This window comes from Phyllobates terribilis, unplaced genomic scaffold, assembly GCF_046119375.1.
Source record: "Phyllobates terribilis strain yellow unplaced genomic scaffold, ASM4611937v1 Scaffold_1__5_contigs__length_1240528914, whole genome shotgun sequence".
Lineage (NCBI taxonomy): Eukaryota > Metazoa > Chordata > Amphibia > Anura > Dendrobatidae > Phyllobates > Phyllobates terribilis.
The window spans coordinates 317304898-317322900 of NW_027362761.1; positions in this window are offsets into that span (position 1 = coordinate 317304898).

Genomic DNA, 18003 nt, shown 5'->3' on the forward strand with positions numbered 1-18003 from the left:
AAAATTAACCTTCCCTGGTTATTATTATTAGCCCACAGCTGTCGGCTTAGCCTTTGCTGGTTAGATTTAATAGGGGGACCCTACGTCAATTTTTTTCTGGGGTCCCCCTGTAATCTAGCCAGTAAGGCTAAGCTAACAGCAGTGGGCTGTTATTAAAAACCAGGGAACATTTTTGGCTAGAAATATCAGCTTCCCCGGGTAGTAATATCAGCCTCCAGTGGTTGGCTTTCCCTCTGCAGGTTATGAAAATGATGCGGGAGCCCACGCTATTTTTTTAATTTAAGGGTATGTGCCCACTATCCGAACGTAGCAGCGCTTTGGACTCTGCATATTTTTGTTGCCTCCAAAATGCTGCTTTCTATTGAACACAGGTAAATATGCATGTGTTCACTGAACCATGCGGATTTACCGCATTCAACACATTATAGTGGTCCAATTTCTGTTGCGGAGACGAGTGACTCCACAAGAGAAATTAACATGCTACGGTCCTGAAAGACGCACCTCATGTCAGTGTCCGCGGGTGATCCGCAGCCTCAGATACACGCATAGTGGACATGGGATTTCTAGAAATACCATCCACTATGCTGTAACATCTGGCCGCTACAGGTTTGCATAAATACACAGCGTCAAACCAGCAGCATTTCCTGATCATGAGCACGTACCCAAACTCATCCACAGCATGTCAATTTCTGTAGCGCAAATGCTAGTCTCCGCTGCAGATTTTGACCTATTGAAATGTCATTACATGAGGTGGATTCGCATGTACTGACAAAACAAGTGTGGCATTAGGATTAATGGGATTAGGCTTAATGGGATTAGGTGTCACCTAACCCTAGCATTAGTAATGAAGAGGTGTCAGCCAGACACCCTCATTACTAAGTAAAGAGTTAAATAAACACACACTGAGAATAAAACACTTTATTTGAAATAAAACAGACATTCTTTAATCCTTTAAATTAAGCAATATACTCACCCCTGGTCTAACGGTAATCCAAGGGTTAAAGCGATGTCTCACATTTCTTTTTTCAAATATCTTTATTTGGCTCCAAAAAGCATTCATTGCTTTACAAAAATGCAGCAAAAACGATGCATTTTTGCCACAGCGTTTTTGCTGCCAAGAGATGCTGAAACCTTGCAGAAATTTCTGCAATCAAATACTGAACGTGCGCACACAGCCTTAAAGAAACTGTACATGAAACCTGGCCAAAAAGGTTCTCAGGAATTACCGCAATATCAATTTGAACAGTATCCATCATGGAAAAGAGAAATGTTACATTTTGTCATAAATTGTTCCTTGAGGAGGAAGTGGTTTGAAGATTATGTGACAGACTTGTGCTCTGTAATATCAGCTGAGTGCAGAATATCTTCTGGTTTCCTACCACTTGCCACAATGATCACATAAATGCCTCCATATAAGGAGTATACATATGCCGTATACCCAAATGTTCTTCTATAAGAATGCTACATATAACTTAATGCTGAAATATTATATCATGGCATAAAGCTTTGAAATTTATTTCAGTTTTCCTTACAGTACAGTACGGAGTAAAATCACAATAAACAGGTGATCATTAAGGCAATGTTCACATTATGTTTCTGGCTCATGTGCTGAAATCATCCTTAGGCCACAACCTCATCAGTATTTGGTCAGTATTCGGTCAGTATTTTTTCGCAGGAGTGGGAGCCAAAACCAGGTGAGGAACAATCAGAGAAAAGGTATAATAGAAACAAGTCACCAATTCTGCATTTATCACCCACTCCTGGTTTTGGCTCCCACTCCTGACAAAAAATACTGACCGAATACTGACCAAATACTGATAGTGGGGCCGTGGCCTTAGGGTCCCATTTACTTTATTTACCGTATATAGTATTTTTTATATTTTACTACTTTTATATTACACACTAAAAACTTCATCTGTTCACTAAATTTGGTTTTGCCTTTCTACGTTTAAAGATCCAAAGCATTTTTTTCCATCCACAAAGCTGTATGAGGACTTTGCAGGATAAATGTGTTTATCTCATTGAACCGGTAGTCAAAGATACCTATTTCTGTCTATTTATTTGTAGTTTTAAAATATTTTATTTGTTTTCTCTAAAAAAAAATAGCCTGGCTACAGCAGGGCTTAAAAGACACAGACACATAGTGCTCAACATAAATGAGTACACCCCAACAGATTTTTCAGAAAACCTTTAAGGCTATGTGCGCACATTCAGGATTTGAATGCAGAAATTTCTGCAGTGTTTCTGCATGTGTTGGCAGGAAAAACGCTGCGGAAAAAACGCACGTTTTGCCGCAATTTTGAAGCGTTTTTTAATGTATTTTTTTATGCATTTTTGGACATCAATGAATGCTTTTTGGAGCTAAATAAAGATATTTGAAAAAAAAAGTGGGACATTGCTTCAACCCTTGGATTACTGTCAGACCTGGGGTGAGTATATTGGTTAATTTAAATAATGCGTCTGTTGTATTTCAAATAAAGTGTTTGCTCTGTGTCTCTGTGTTTATTTAACTCTTTAATTAGCTTTTAGTAATGAAAGGGTCTGATTGACACCAAACAAAAGGGCTAGGTGTCAGCTAATCCCATACACCCAATCTCATTAGCGTTTCCATTCAAGTCATTTCTGGGGCAGCTGAGAGATGATATTTTTAGCCTACCAAGGTGCCATTAGGCAATTAATTAATTAATGACTATTAATAGCAGCTCACAGCTGTTTCATTAGCCTCTACATCCTCGCGAACAGCAACAAGCAGCGCTTAATTAATTAATGGCTATTAATAGCAGCTCTCAGCTGTTTCATTAGCCTCTACGTCCTCAGAACAGCAACAAGCAGTGCTTTAGACGCAACGTATTTTCGCTGCGTCCAAAACGCTGTGTTCTAAATGCCACACTTTTGTTGTCAATTCATGCGGATCCACCTCATATAATGACATTTCAGTCGGTCAAAATCTGCAGCAGAGACTAGCGCTCCGCTACAGAAATTGACATGCTGCGGGTGAGTTAGGCTATGTGGCCACGATCAGGAGCAGCTGCAGGTATAAAAGATGCGTGTTTATGCAGCGTCAAACCCGCAGCGTTCAGATGTTACAGCATAGTGGATGAGATTTTTAGAAATCCCATGTCCACTATGCGTGCATCTGAGACTGCAGATCACCCATGGACACTGACATGCCGCACGTCTTTCAAGACCACAGCATGTCAAATTTTCTTGCGGAGTCGCTAGTCTCCACAACAGAAATTTGACCGCTAGAATGTATTGAATGCGGTAAATACGCATGGTTAAATGAACACTTGTGGATTTACCGGTGTTCAACAGAACACAGCATTTTGGACGCATCAAAAATATGCTAAAGCGCTGCTACGTCCGGATCATAGGTACATAGCCTAAAAAATAAAATAAAAAATGACGTTGGCTCCCACGTCATTTTTATAACCAGCAGAGGGAAAGCCGACCACTGGGAGCTGATATTAGTGGCCGGGGAAGGGGCCATTAGCTAAAAATGTTCCCTGGCTATTAATAACAGTTCACAGCTGTTTGCTTAGCCTTTACTGGCTAGATTACAGGGGGCCCCCTATAAAATCTAACCAGAAAAGGCTAAACAGACAGCTGCGGGCTGATGTTAATAGCCAGGGAAGGGGCCATGGATACTAGCCCCTTCCGTGGCTAATAATATCACCCCTCAGCAGTCCCAGAAATGGCACGTAAATAAGATGCGCCAAATCTGGCGATTAGCCTCCGCTCTTCCCACTGCCGTGTTGCGGTGGTGGGTAATGGGGTTGGGGTTCATGTTAGCCTTGTATTAGTGGTTAACATGAAGCCCAGGTTAGTAAGACGACCCCATTACTAACCCCATAGTTAAATTTTCAACGCTTTTTCAACAAAGACACTGCCAGAATAAAGTATTTTATTGAAATAAAATTACACACGGTTTTAATAATTTTTTTATTGTTCTCTCAATCCCCAAAGGCCTCGTCTCCTGAAAAAACACAAAAATAAAAAACAACCATATCCCTCACCTGTCCGCCGTCATGACACAATCCCGATTGTCCCTCGGCGATCTGGGTCACTTCTACAGCAGCCACATCAATCACTGATGGGACTGCTGTAGAAGACAGCACTGTACACTGACAAGAGTGTAATCACTCCTGTCAGTGTACATTGCTCTGCTGCAGGCTGAGGTCAGGTGAGTTCATCAGCTGAAGATCAGCTGATCAGCCCCGGTGACCTCATACTGCATCAGACTGCGTGGGAACATATGTGAGAATATTCCCACACAGCACCGGTGCCGTAAACTGAGGTCCCGGAGCTCTCAGCTGATCTTCAGCTGATGAACTCGCGTGACCACAGCCGGCAGCGCAGCAATGTACACTTCCGGGAGCAAGCGTGCTCCCGTCAGTGTACTGCCGGCCACTGGGATGATCGCATCGCGGAGGACATCAGGAAGACGGCGGGACACCGTAGGATTACGGACAGGTGAGGATAAAGGTGTTTTTTTATTTTAAATAAATTTTTACTTTTTTTCACAGCGCGCACAACCCCGGCTTGGCTGAGGAGACTACTTCTCCCCTCAGCGGAAGCGGCGGTTGGATGATTGGAGAAGTAGTCTTCTTCCCCGGTGGTACCATTCTTTGAGTGTTTTTGCACTGCAGAAATGCCACAAAGAATGGACATGCTGCGTATTTTAACGCAATGACAATCCTGACGGAAATTTCCGCATCATGTGCACAGCACATCAGGATTGCCATTGCATTAGCTGGCAGATGTATTATCTAGCATTTTTGGTGCATTTCCGCACGGAAAAAAACTTGTGAAAACTTATCAAAAACGCTCAGTGTGCACTTAACCTAAAGCCGATTAATCAAGAATGGCACTGTTCACGCCGGTCATGATGAGGGGGCTGGAGTTAGACTCTCCTGATGCAGGAAGGTGTGCAAGTCTCGTCATTAATTTGGGTAAGAAATACTGAGGGCACCACTAATGAAATGGGATCACCAACTACAAACTTATACGAAGAATGTGTGTGAGAAAAGAAGTGTCTAAAGCCGTCGGGATCACCAAATGTATTAAATACAATTATTTTATTTACCCAATATAATGAGACAAAGACATATATAGTAAAAACAATTAAAAGGCCAAATACAGCTTAAATATACTACCGAATGTGTCCGTGTGAGGACCAACACTCCTCCTCCAATGTGCACGCAGAGGTGAACCACAATACTGTTTAAGTTGTAGAAGTGTAGGAATGAGGAACCCTGGATTAGGTAGTAATCAACTGATCAGCCCTAGATGAATATAATCATGTAACAATCTAAACAAGCCAAAAAAAAACAATAATAGGTACCAAAATAACTGATCAAATCAATCAATAATAATCAGAAATATATTCGCAAATGTGCCAAGAGATAGAGCTTGTAGATAATTATCATGCAAATAGTATGATATAGATTAGAAGACTAATATGCTGAAAGGAACACCCAGGGTAAGATGAAGGCTGTCAGCCAGAGAGATAGTCATACAACAGTGGGACCTGTATGCGGCAGCAATGATATGAGGAGCAGGAACCCCACACGTTACAGCACAAAATGTGGCTTCCTCAGGGGTAATAGTTACTCTCTTCATGAATTTGGAGCATCTGACGAGTGGTGTGTGCCTCTGTGCTCTGCTCCCAAAATCTCACTCCAGTCCCTGACAGAATGCCACAGCTCATCATGAATTAGAAGGGCTTTGGCATCCCACCCCAGCTCCACCCATTTCATGGGAACTGGGAGTAAATGACGTGAAGACGCCAAAGTCACAAGATTTAGACAGAACTGCAGAATTCTGGTATAAATGCTTTTCTGAATCAGGCCCTTAGTTTCCTTTTAGAATCAACATTTTCCATGGGATACAATTCTACAAAATTCTCCCACAAATGTGGCCATTGATTGCAAACAAGATTTGTTAATTTCCAAATCCAAAAAAGAAATTTTTCTAACAAATTAATTAAAAACCATGTTGTAAAATGAGTACACCCCAATGAAAGTCGTAGGAGCAAAGCTAAAGTTTAGACTACAAAATTCTAATTAACAAGAATTCAACCACAGGTAAGTCTAATTATTCATTAAACAGGTGTCCAGCATAAAGTTGACAATAAAGGTGCGTTACTTATCAAAGAAAAGCCCTTCCCGTTTCATGCTGCCTGCAATGGCACCATATGGCAGAGAAATGTCACAAGCTTTACTTGTATCAGTCAGAACACTGTAGCAAAAGTGATACAAAAATGTAACAAAGATGGAAATGCAAACATCTCACAGAGACATCCAGGCTGACCATGAAAGTTGACACCTTAAAAGGAGTGTCTTCTGATGAGAAGGGTTGAATGAAATCAACATTCAAGTTCACTACAGTTAGATTAAAAAAGTAGAAATCCAAACCGGGGTTAATGTTTCCCATAACACAATGTGGTGTACACTGCAGGTGAATGGCAGTGAATGAAAGAGAATGAAAGTGCTTAAGTGGCCAAGTATGTCTCCTGATCTGAACCCAATTGAACACCTATAGGGAATTCTGAAGAGAAAAGCTGAGCATCACTACTCTCCTTCCAGCATCCAGGCTCTAAAATAGGTCGTTCTTGAAGAGTGGAAAAAGATAGATGTTGCAATTTGTATCTAATTTGTTCAGTCCATTCCTAGAAGACTTGGTGCTGTCCTTTAAAATCCTGGAGGTCATACAAAATACATGTAGTATTTTTGATGTGGGGTGTATTCATTTTTTCATAAACTAATTTGAGTAAAACAAGATTTTGTAATGAAAGTTATATTATTCACCTTCCTTTCATGTTTTGGGTTAAAAAAATGTTCTAGGAAACTTTTGGAAATTGTTTTTGTCTTCAGTGAAAAAAAATCCAAGTGCGGTGAAATTCCAAAAAAAGTGCAATTCCACATTTTTTTTTTTTGCCATGTTTACTAAATGCCAAAACTCACCTGCCATTATGATTCTCCAGGTCATTACAAGTTTGTAGATACCAAACATGTATAGGTTCTTTTTTATTTAAGTGTTAAAAAAAATTCCAAAGTTTGTAAAAAAAAAAATGGCGCCATTTTCCCGAGACCCCTAGCATTTTCATTTTTCATGATCTGGGGCTGGGTGGGGGCTTATTTTTTGTGTTCTGATTGGACGTTTTTATTGATACCATTTTGGAGTAGATACGATGTTTTCATCGCCTGTTACTGCATTTTAGTGCAATGTTGCGGCGACCAACAAAACGTAATTCTGGAGTTTTGATTTTTTTTCTTGTTACGCCGTTTACTGATCGGATTAATATTTTTTTATATATATTGATTGGCCGATTGTGAACGCGGCGATACCAAACGTGTATTTTTTATTGTTTTATTTTGAATGGGGAGAAAGGGGGGTGATTTGAACTTTTTTATATTTTTAAAAACATTTTTTTTTTTACTTTTCATTTGCTTTATAGTAATATAGTAACATAGGTTGAATAGACCTAGGTCCATCAAGTTCAACCTTCCTCCCCCAATTGTACTCCCTACACTAACTTACTAACTAACTGGGACTAGGCCTCACCAATGTATCATTATTACCATTTTTATTATTGCTGCTTTAGTTGTTTTTACTTTTGCACCACCCTGGACCCATAAATAAATTGATGGCATACTGTACAGGCTGGTAAGTAATGGGTGCTCAGGAGTAAGACTGGCACTTTTTGATCCTCATGTCTTGGTCAGAGTGGATGGAGGTTGCAATGCGCATTTCTCGCTCTGAAAGCCCTGTCCTGTCCTGTCTTACCCAGACAACCCATTGATTTAAATGAGAACTGTACAATGTTTAATTTTCCCAGTGGTGACGCTGCAGGAAAATTGAACATTTACTGCAGGTATCCCCATGTAGTACAGCTTATTGCTGGGATTCTTGCAGGAGGACACTTTGTCATCTGCTTAAAAAATCAAACTAAACCTTAAATTTTATTCACTCATCCATGTCCATATTGTGTCTGCAAAAGAAATGAAAAGCAGAAGTTTCTTTATCCTTATCATCCATTTTTTATCGCTTTTCTTGTATGCAATACAAGATCAGATGGAGGTTTCCCAAGCTTCTCTTAGCAAATCAGTCAGTGAAAGGCCTTGTTGACATAGATATACTTTTGGTCAGGGTGTTGTGCATTTGCGCAACGATCTGCCCATAGACAGCCCACTTACTAATGAAAGCCAATGTCCTAGTGTTGATGATGGTCTGTGGGAAAAAAAAATCAGCATCTAATAGTCTCGTCTGTTTTGAGAACAAGACAGAGCTAGTGTTAGAACCCTCCTGTTTGCTTTTTTCATCTTGTGTTTTGCGGTCACGTGACCATCTGCCTTTATTTTCCATCTCCGCCCTTCTGGCTGTGCTGGACTTCAGTGTTTTACTGTCTCTCTAGCCTGGTGCTTCGGTGCCATTCTCTGTCAAGTTCGCTTGGTCCTCTGGGACCTCTAGTACATTTTTGTCAGTTTGGCTTTTTGTGTTCTGCAACAACTTCTCTGTTTAGGAGGTGTCCCATTTTTGTCCCAGTCCTTAGTTCTTTTAGGGACCCCTCCCTTAATTCTATAGGTCTTCGTTCAGACTAGCCAAGGACTAAGGCGGGTCTGTTCGCTAGGAACAGTCAGCCCGCTACATCATAGGGATTCAGCTTAGTTTTACTGTAGGGACAGCTTTCCCCTATCTTTCCTTAGTACTTGTTGCAGATCATAACAGTAAATCCAGCCCAAAAAACTAAAAGGAAAGAAATTCGGGGATCAGTATGGTTTCCGTCCAGGATTTGGCTCAACGCCTGCAGGGACTGTCTCTGGAGGTGGCCGAGCTTCAGCAACACGTGAGTAGCTGTTCTGGAGCGCATTTTTTCGAACCCAAGGTAGGAGTGCCTGATGTTTTTTATGGTAAACAGCAAGATTTTTTTTCCTTTAAAAATGCATGTTTGTTATATTTTCGTTTGAGACCAAGGTCCCCTGGGAATGAATCACAGCGCATTGGTTTTATTATGTCACTTTTGCGCAATGAACCACAGGGGTGGGCCTTTTCTCTCCAACCTAATGATCCGTGTTTAAGGTCTGTTAAAGAATTTTTTTCTGCTATGGGACTATTATATGACGATCCTGATCGAATCTCATCTGCTGAAGCAGAACTCAGGCGTTTGAATCAGGGGTCAGATGATGTTGAAAATTATTGCACACACTTCAGGAGATGGGCTTCAGAAGTTAAATGGAATGATCCTGCGCTGAGATGTTTATTTCTTGCTGGTCTGAGTGAAAGGGTTAAGGATTTGCTAATTGCATTCCCTGCACCTGAGACTCTGCAGGATGCCATGCAGTTAGCTGTTTGTGTAGACAGGAGACTGAGGTGCAGGCTTAATGAGGTAAAGACTCCTGTAATGTCAGTTCCTAGTCCCCAGAAAATCTGCTCTGACGGCGGAGAACCGATGGAGGTTGGGGCGATGTCACTCCGCTCTCAGGAAAGAGACCGGAGATTTACCGAGGGATTGTGTCTTTATTGTGGTAAAGCTGACCATTTGATTAAGTATTGTGAGCGTCGTTTAAGTAAAGAAAAAAAAAAAGGTCAGTTACCCCTGTATAGCTTGTTTACGCTCTGCAGGAGTATTTCTTTCTGGGAGTACTACTTTGCAGGGAGATTTGATTGAATTTCAGGTATTTGTGGATTGTAGTTCAACACTTAATGTGATTGATAAAGGGTTTTTGGAAAACCTTAAATTGAAATCCAAACCTTTGTCATCACCTACAGTACAGACCAAAAGTTTGGACACACCTTCTCATCTAAAGATTTTTCTGTATTTTCATGACTATGAAAATTGTACATTCACACTGAAGGCATCAAAACTATGAATTAACACCTGTGGAATTATATACTTAACAAAAAAGTATGAAACAACTGAAAATATGTCTTATATTCTAGGTTCTTCCAAGTAGCCACCTTTTGCTTTGATGACTGCTTTGCACACTCTTGATGAGCTTCAAGAGGTAGTGACTGGAAATGGTCTAACAACAATCTTGAAGGAGTTCCCAGAGATGCTTAGCACTTGTTGGCCCTTTTGCCTTCACTCTGCGGACCAGCTCACCCCAAACCATCTTGATTGAGTTCAGGTCTGGTGACTGTGGAGGCCAGGTCATCTGGTGTAGCACCCCATCACTCTCCTTCTTGGTCAAATAGCCCTTACACAGCCTGGAGGTGTGTTTGGGGTCATTGTCCTGTTGAAAAATAAATGATGGTCCAACTAAATGCAAACCGGATGGAATAGCATGCCGCTGCAAGATGCTGTGGTAGCCATGCTGGTTCAGTATGCCTTCAATTTTGAATAAATCCCCAACAGTGTCACCAGCAAAGCACCCCCACACCATCACACCTCCTCCTCCATGCTTCACGGTGGTAACCAGGCATGTAGAGTCCATCCGTTCACCTTTTCTGCGTTGCAACCAAAGATCTCAAATTTGGACTCATCAGACCAAAGCACAGATTTCCACTGGTCTGATGTCCATTCCTTGTGTTCTTTAGCCCAAACAAGTCTCTTCTGATTGTTGCCTGTCCTTAGCAGTGGTTTCCTAGCAGCTATTTTACCATGATGGCCTACTGCACAAAGTCTCCTCTTAACAGTTGTTGAAGAGATGTGTCTGCTGCTAGAACTCTGTGTGGCATTGACCTGGTCTCTAATCTGAGCTGCTGTTAACCTGCGATTTCTGAGGCTGGTGACTCGAATAAACATCCTCAGAAGCAGAGGTGACTCTTGGTCTTCGTTTCCTGGGGCGGTCCTCATGTGAGCCTGTTTCTTTGTAGCGCTTGATGGTTTTTGCAACTGCACTTGGGGACACTTTCAAAGTTTGTCCAATTTTTCGGACTGACTGACCTTCATTTCTTAAAGTAATGATGGCCACTCGTTTTTCTTTACTTAGCTGCTTTTTTTCTTGCCATAATACAAATTCTAACAGTTTATTCAGTAGGACTATCAGCTGTGTATCCACCAGACTTATGCACAACACAACTGATGGTCCCAACCCCATTTATAAGGCAAGAAATCCCACTTATTAAACCTGACAGGGCACACCTGTGAAGTGAAAACCATTTCCGGTGACTACCTCTTGAAGCTCATCAAGAGAATGCCAAGAGTGTGCAAAGCAGTCATCAAAGCAAAAGGTGGCTACTTTGAAAAACCTAGAATATAAGACATATTTTCAGTTGTTTCACACTCTTTTGTTAAGTATATAATTCCACATGTGTTAATTCATAGTTTTGATGCCTTCAGTGTGAATGTACAATTTTCAAAGTCATGAAAATACAGAAAAATCTTTAAATGAGAAGGTGTGTCCAGACTTTTGGTCTGTACTGTATTTCTGTGATTGCAATTGATAACACTCCTTTGAAATGTATTACTCACAAGACTGCTGCATTTCCCCTCACTATCAATGGAGTTCACCAAGAAAATTTGGACTTGGTTGTTTTAGATAATTTACCCTCTCCAGTTGTTCTAGGATTGCCTTGGTTAAAACTGCACAATCTTTTATTGGACTGGTCTACTAATGTGATTAAATCTTGGAGTCTGAAGTGCTATGATAAATGTTGTAATGGTCGCATTGCGGCTGTGGATAATGGGGAATTACCGGTACCTATTCAAGATTTTTGGAGTTTTTTTTCGGAGGAGGAGTAGCAAGTTTTACCTCCTCATGGGGATTATGATTGCGCCATTGAGTTTGTTCCGGGTGCTACTCTTCCCAAGAGTCGCTTGTTTAATCTGACTATCCCTGAAAGAAAGGCCTTGGAGGAGTACATACAGACTAGCCTGGCTGCTGGTCACATTAGACCTTCTAAGTCGCCTGTGGCAGTTGGATTTTTCTTTGTTAAAAAAAAAGGACGGCGGTTTACGTCCATGTCTGGATTTTCGTGAAATTAATAAGATTACCGTACGCAATTCCTACCCATTGCCGTTAATTCCTGACTTGTGTAACCAGTTAGTGGGGGCCAAGTGGTTCTACAAAATTGATCTCCGGGGGGCATACAATTTGTTACGAGTGAAAGAGGGTGATGAAGGGAAAACTGCTTTTAACACTCCGGTAGGTCATTTTGAGAATCTGGTGATGCCTTTTGGTTTTACCAATGCACCTGCATTTTTCAGAACCTTATTAATGACATTCTGAGACCTTTGATTGGTAAGAATGTGGTTGTGTATTTGGATGACATTTTGATTTACTCACCAGATCTAGAGTCCCATTGGCAGAGTGTACGTGAAGTTTTGCAGTTATTGAGTGATAATTCCCTCTTTGCTAACCTGGAGAAATGTGAGTTCGCTGTGCAGAAAATTAGTTCTTTGGGCTACATTGTCTCCAGCGAGGGCTTTGAGATGAACCCTGTGAAAGTTCAGGCTGTGCAGGAATGGCCTAGGCCTATTAGTTTGAAATCTATACAGAGATTTTTGGGTTTTGCCAATTATTACAGGAAATTCATTAAGAATTTTTCTGTAATTGTTAAACCTCTAACCGATCTCACCAGGAAAGGTGCGAATGCGGCCCAGTGGACTACTGAGACCATTGAAGCGTTTGAGTATCTCAAAGAGAGGTTCAGTTCTGCCCCTATCCTTATGCAGCCTGATGAGACCAAGGCTTTTTTGGTCGAGGTCGATGCTTCATCGGTAGGGGTCGGAGCAGTTTTGTCTCAGGAGAACAAGGGTGGAGTAATCCTTGTGCCTTCTTTTCGAAAAAAATTTCGGAAACCGAACTGAATTATGATGTTGGAAATCGGGAGTTGCTGGCTATTAAACTTGCGTTTGAACACTGGCGTCATTTTTTGGAAGGCGCTAGATTTCCTATTCAGGTTTTCACAGATCATAAGAATTTAATCTATCTGGATGCTGCCAAGTGCTTGAATGCCCGTCAAGCTAGGAGGGCACTTTTTTTTTCTCGGTTTCATTTTTCTCTTACCTAGATCCCTGGTACTAAGAATGTTAAAGCCGATGCTTTATCTCGCAGCTTCTCTCCTACGGTCGGTGCCGAGGAGGAGGAGAGCATTTTACAGAAAGGAGTTGTGGTGGCGGCATTGCACTCCGTTTTGGAGAATGGGATTCTGAAAGCTCAAGATGATGCTCCATCTAACACTCCCCATGGTAGGTTGTTCGTGCCTAGAGCCTTTAGGAGAGATTTGTTTTTGGAGTGTCATGAGTCTCGGTTGGCAGGTCATCCAGGAATTTCGGAGACTAAGAGACTTATCAGTCACAGTTTTTGGTGGCCTGGATGGCAGAAGGAAGTCATCAAGTGGGTGCGTCAGTGTACTGTGTGTGCTAGGTCAAAGGCTTCACATACTCCTGCTGCGGGGTTGCTTTGCCCTCTGGAGGTTCCTAGTGCGCCTTGGACGTATCTCACAATGGATTTTATTACCGATCTTCCTGTGTCTGAGGGTTTTACTGTCATCTGGGTGGTCATGGACCATTTTAGTATGATGTGTCATTTGGTTCCATTCATCAAGTTGCCCTGCGCCAAGACACTCGCTAAGGCGTTTGTTAAGGAGATTGTCAAGCTCCATGGCGTTCCCATGGATATTGTTTCTGATAGAGGACCTCAGTTTGTGGCTCGCTTTTGGCGTGCTTTTTGTGACAGGTTGGGAGTTCATTTGTCATTTTTGTCAGGATGATAACCAGAGTCTAATGGACAGACTGAAAGAAAGAACCAGGATGTTGAACAGTTTTTGCGTTGTTTTGTGGCGGACAATCAAGAGGTGTGGTCTGAGTTTCTGCCTCTCGCAGAATTTGCTCTTAACAATCATACATCCTCCTCTACTGGGTGTTCTCCTTTTTTTTGTTGTACTGGGAGACATCGGTCTTTTGGTTCATTCTGTAAATTGGGGTCGGCGGTGCCGGAGGAGGAGAATTTTTCCGGTGATTTGGAGAGAGTTTGGACTAATGTACGTTGCAACCTTCAAGAGGCTAACAAGAAGTTTTGACAGGAAACGTAAGGAGGTTTTGTTTACTGTGGGTGACAAGGTTTGGTTGTCCTCGAAGAACCTGCGGTTGAGGATTCCCTCTAAAAATTGGGTCCTAAGTTTGTGGGTCCATTTAAAGTGCTTCAGGTTGTTAACGCGTCTGCTGTTAGGTTGGATGTCCCTACTTCCTGGAAGATTAATCTTGTGTTTCATGTTTCCTTGTTGAAAAAGGCTGATGTATCTGATAGGGACGCCACTGTCACAGTTCCTCCTGTGGTGGAAGACGGCGAATATGAAATTTCTTGTATCTTGAATTCTAGATGGCACAGAGGGAGATTACAGTATCTTGTCTCCTGGAAGGGTTTCGGTCCCGAAGACAACTCCTGGATGAGGACGGATGATGTCTCTGCTCCTAGGCTTGTTAAAGCTTTCCACAGGAGGTTTCCGGATAGGCCTGGGTCTGGAGGATCCAGAGGATCCTCATAAAAGAGGGGTTACTGTTAGAACCCCCCTGTTTGTTTTTTCCTTCTTGTGTTTTGCGGTCACGTGACCGACTGCCTTTATATTCCAGCTCCGCCCTTATGACTGTGCTGGACTTCAGTGTTTGACTGTTTCTCTAGCCTGGTGCTTCGGTGCCTATCTCTGTCAAGTTCGTTTGGTCCTCTGGGACCTCTAGTACATTTTTGTCAGTTTGTCATTTTGTGTTCTGCAACAACTTCTCTGTTTAGGAGGTGTCCCATTTTTGTCCCAGTCCTTAGTTCTTTTAGGGACCCCTCCCTTAATTCTATAGGTCTTCGTTCAGACTAGCCGAGGACTAAGGCGGGTCTGTTCACTAGGAACAGGCCGCCTGCTACATCGTAGGGATTCAGCTTAGTCTTACTGTAGGGACTGCTTTCCCCTATCTTTCCTTAGTACATGTTGCAGATAATAACAGCTAGCTTTAATGGTAGATAGCTCCTACATTGGTCCGCCATGCACACAAGCTCAAAGGGTTGCAAAGGACTCACCTTTTTTTTTGCAGACCACAAAATGAAACAATGATAATGTGTCGGTGTATCCATATGAAACACAGGTCGCACACAGTGGCGTAACTGGAGTCCAATGGGCCCCGGTGCAAGATCTGGACCGGGGTCCCCCCACATCCTGGTATATATTTAACTATCCCCCATTCTGGTATATACAGGTGCTTCTCACAAAATTAGAATATCATCAAAAAGTTAATTTATTTCAGTTCTTCAATCCAAAAAGTGAAACTCATATATTATATAGAGTCATTACAAACAGAGAGATCTATTTCAAGTGTTTATTTCTGTTAATGTTGATGATTATGGCCTACAGCCAATGAAAACACAAAAGTCATTATCTCAGTATATTAGAATACTTTATAACAACAGCTTGAAAAATGTTTTTAAAATCTGAAATGTTGGCCTACTGAAATGTATGTTCAGTAAATGCACTTAGTACTTGGTCGGGGCTCCTTTTGCATCAATTACCACATCAATGCGGTGTGGCATGGAGGCGATCAGCCTGTGACACTGCTGAGGTGTTATGGAAGCCCAGGTTGCTTTGATAGCAGCCTTCAGCTCATCTGCATTGTTGGGTCTGGTGTCTCTCATCTTTCTCTTGACAATACCCTATAGATTCTCTATGGGGTTAAGGTCAGGCGAGTTTGCTGGCCAATCAAGCACAGCGATACTGTTGTTTTTAAACCAAGTATTGGTACTTTTGGCGGTGTGGACAGGTGCCGAGTCCTGCTGGAGAATGAAATTTCCATCTCCAAAAAGCTTGTCGGCAGAGGGAACCATGAAGTGCTCTAAAATTTCCTGGTAGATGGCTGCGCTGACTTTGGTCCTGATAAAATACAGTGGACCTACACCAGCAGATGGCATGGCTCCCCAAACCATCACTGATTGTGGAAGCTTCACACTAGACCTCAAGCAGCTTGGATTGTGTGTCTCTCCACTCTTCCTCCAGACTCTGGAACCTTGATTTCCAAATGAAATGCAAAATTTACTTTAATCTGAAAACAACACCTTGGACCACTGAGTAACAGTCCAGGTCTTTTTCTCCTTGGCCCAGGTAAGACGCTTCTGGTGTTGTCTATTGATCATGAGTGGCTTGACACAAGGAATGCGACACTTGTAGCCCATGTCCTGGATACATCTGTGTGTGGTGGCTCTTGAAGCAATGACTCCAGCAGCAGTCCACTCCTTGTGAATCTCTCCCAAATTTTTGAATGGCCTTTTCTTAACAATCCTTTCAAGGCTGCGGTTATCCCGGTTGCTTGTGCACCTTTTTCTACCATGCTTTTGCCTTCCACTTAACTTTCCATTAATATGCTTGGATACAGCACTCTGAACAGCCAGCTTCTTTAGCAATGACCTTTTGTGGCTTACCCTGCTTGTGGAGTGTGTCAATGACTGCCTTCTGGACATCTGTCAAGTCAGCTGTCTTCCCTATGATTGTGGAGCCTACTGAAACAGACTAAGGGACCTTTTTAAATGCTTAGGAATCCTTTGCAGGTGTTTTTTGTTAATTATTTTAATTTACTGGGATAATGACTTTTGTGTTTTCATTGGCTGTAAGCCATAATCATCAATATTAACAGAAATAAACACTTGAAATAGATCACTCTGTAATGACTCTATAATATATGAGTTTCACTTTTTGCATTGAACTGAAATAAATTTTATTTTTTATGATATTCTAATTTTGTGAGAAGCACCTGTATGTCCATTATCTTGCCTGGGTCCCAACTATATATATACTATATATATACTATATATATATATCCCCCTTCCTGGTATATACAGTGGGGAAAACAAGTATTTGATACACTGCCAATTTTGCAAGTTTTCCCACCTACAAAGAATGGAGAGGTCTGTAATTTTTATCGTAGGTACACTTCAACTGTGAGAGACAGAATCTAAAAAGAATCTAGAAAATCACATTGTATGATTTTTACATAATTAATTTTCATTTTATTGCATGAAATAAGTATTTGATACAATAGAAAAACAGAACTTAATATTTGGTACAGAAACCTTTGTTTGCAATTACAGAGGTCAGACGTTTCCTGCAGTTCTTGATCAAGTTTGCACACACTGTAGCAGGGATTTTGGTCTACTCTTCCATACAGATCTTCTCCAGATCTTTCAGGTTTCGGGGCTGTCGCTGGACAACATTGGGTTTCACCTCCCTCCAAAGATTTTCTACTGGGTTCAGGTCTGCAGACTGCCACTCCGACCTTGAAATGCTTCTTACGGAGCCACTCTTTAGTTGAACGATAGGCCTGGCAAAGCATCACAAAGGAGGAGTCCCAGCGTTTGGTGACGTCCATGGCTTCCAGAATTCAGGCAGTCATTCCCTTCAAAGGATTCTCTACAAAGCATTAAAAATTAACATTTTATTTATAATGAAGTTAATTTGTCCAATTACTTTTGAGCCCCTGAAATGAGGAGGCATTGTAGTAAAATGGTTGCAATTCTTAAATGTTTCACTGAATATTTGTGTTCAACCCCTTTAATTAAACCTGAAAGTCAGGTCAGTGCATATCAGTGGTTTCATTTGAAATAAAAACTAGTAGCATGTAGAGCGCAAATCACGAAGATTCGGTCACTGTCCAAATATTTCTGGACCTAACTGTCTCTGAGAGCCTTGATCTGGCTCTCATAGAATCACAGTCGTGACTTCCGGATTTCCCAGCAAACACTGGAGCGATCTAGAAGGTCAAAACCTGCAGAAGACTGGCCGGAGAGGCGCCGATAATGGAAGAAGTCGGTGACTGGTAAATATAAACCTAGGGGCAGGAACCTTAGATTCGTGGCACCACTTCAGTGATTAAAAATCCCACACAATACAAACAGTATACAACAAATAAAATATAACTTTTTTATGACATTCTCATTATTTTTTTGGGGGGAGGGGGAGGGTTCTCATTCTGTTCATAATCACCTCTGTCCATCACTACATGAGTCTCAAAGTGGGTGTCACCTTTACAGGAAAGGGTTAAACGCAGTTTCCTGCCTTAAATACTTTTAAACACTTCTGCCGTCT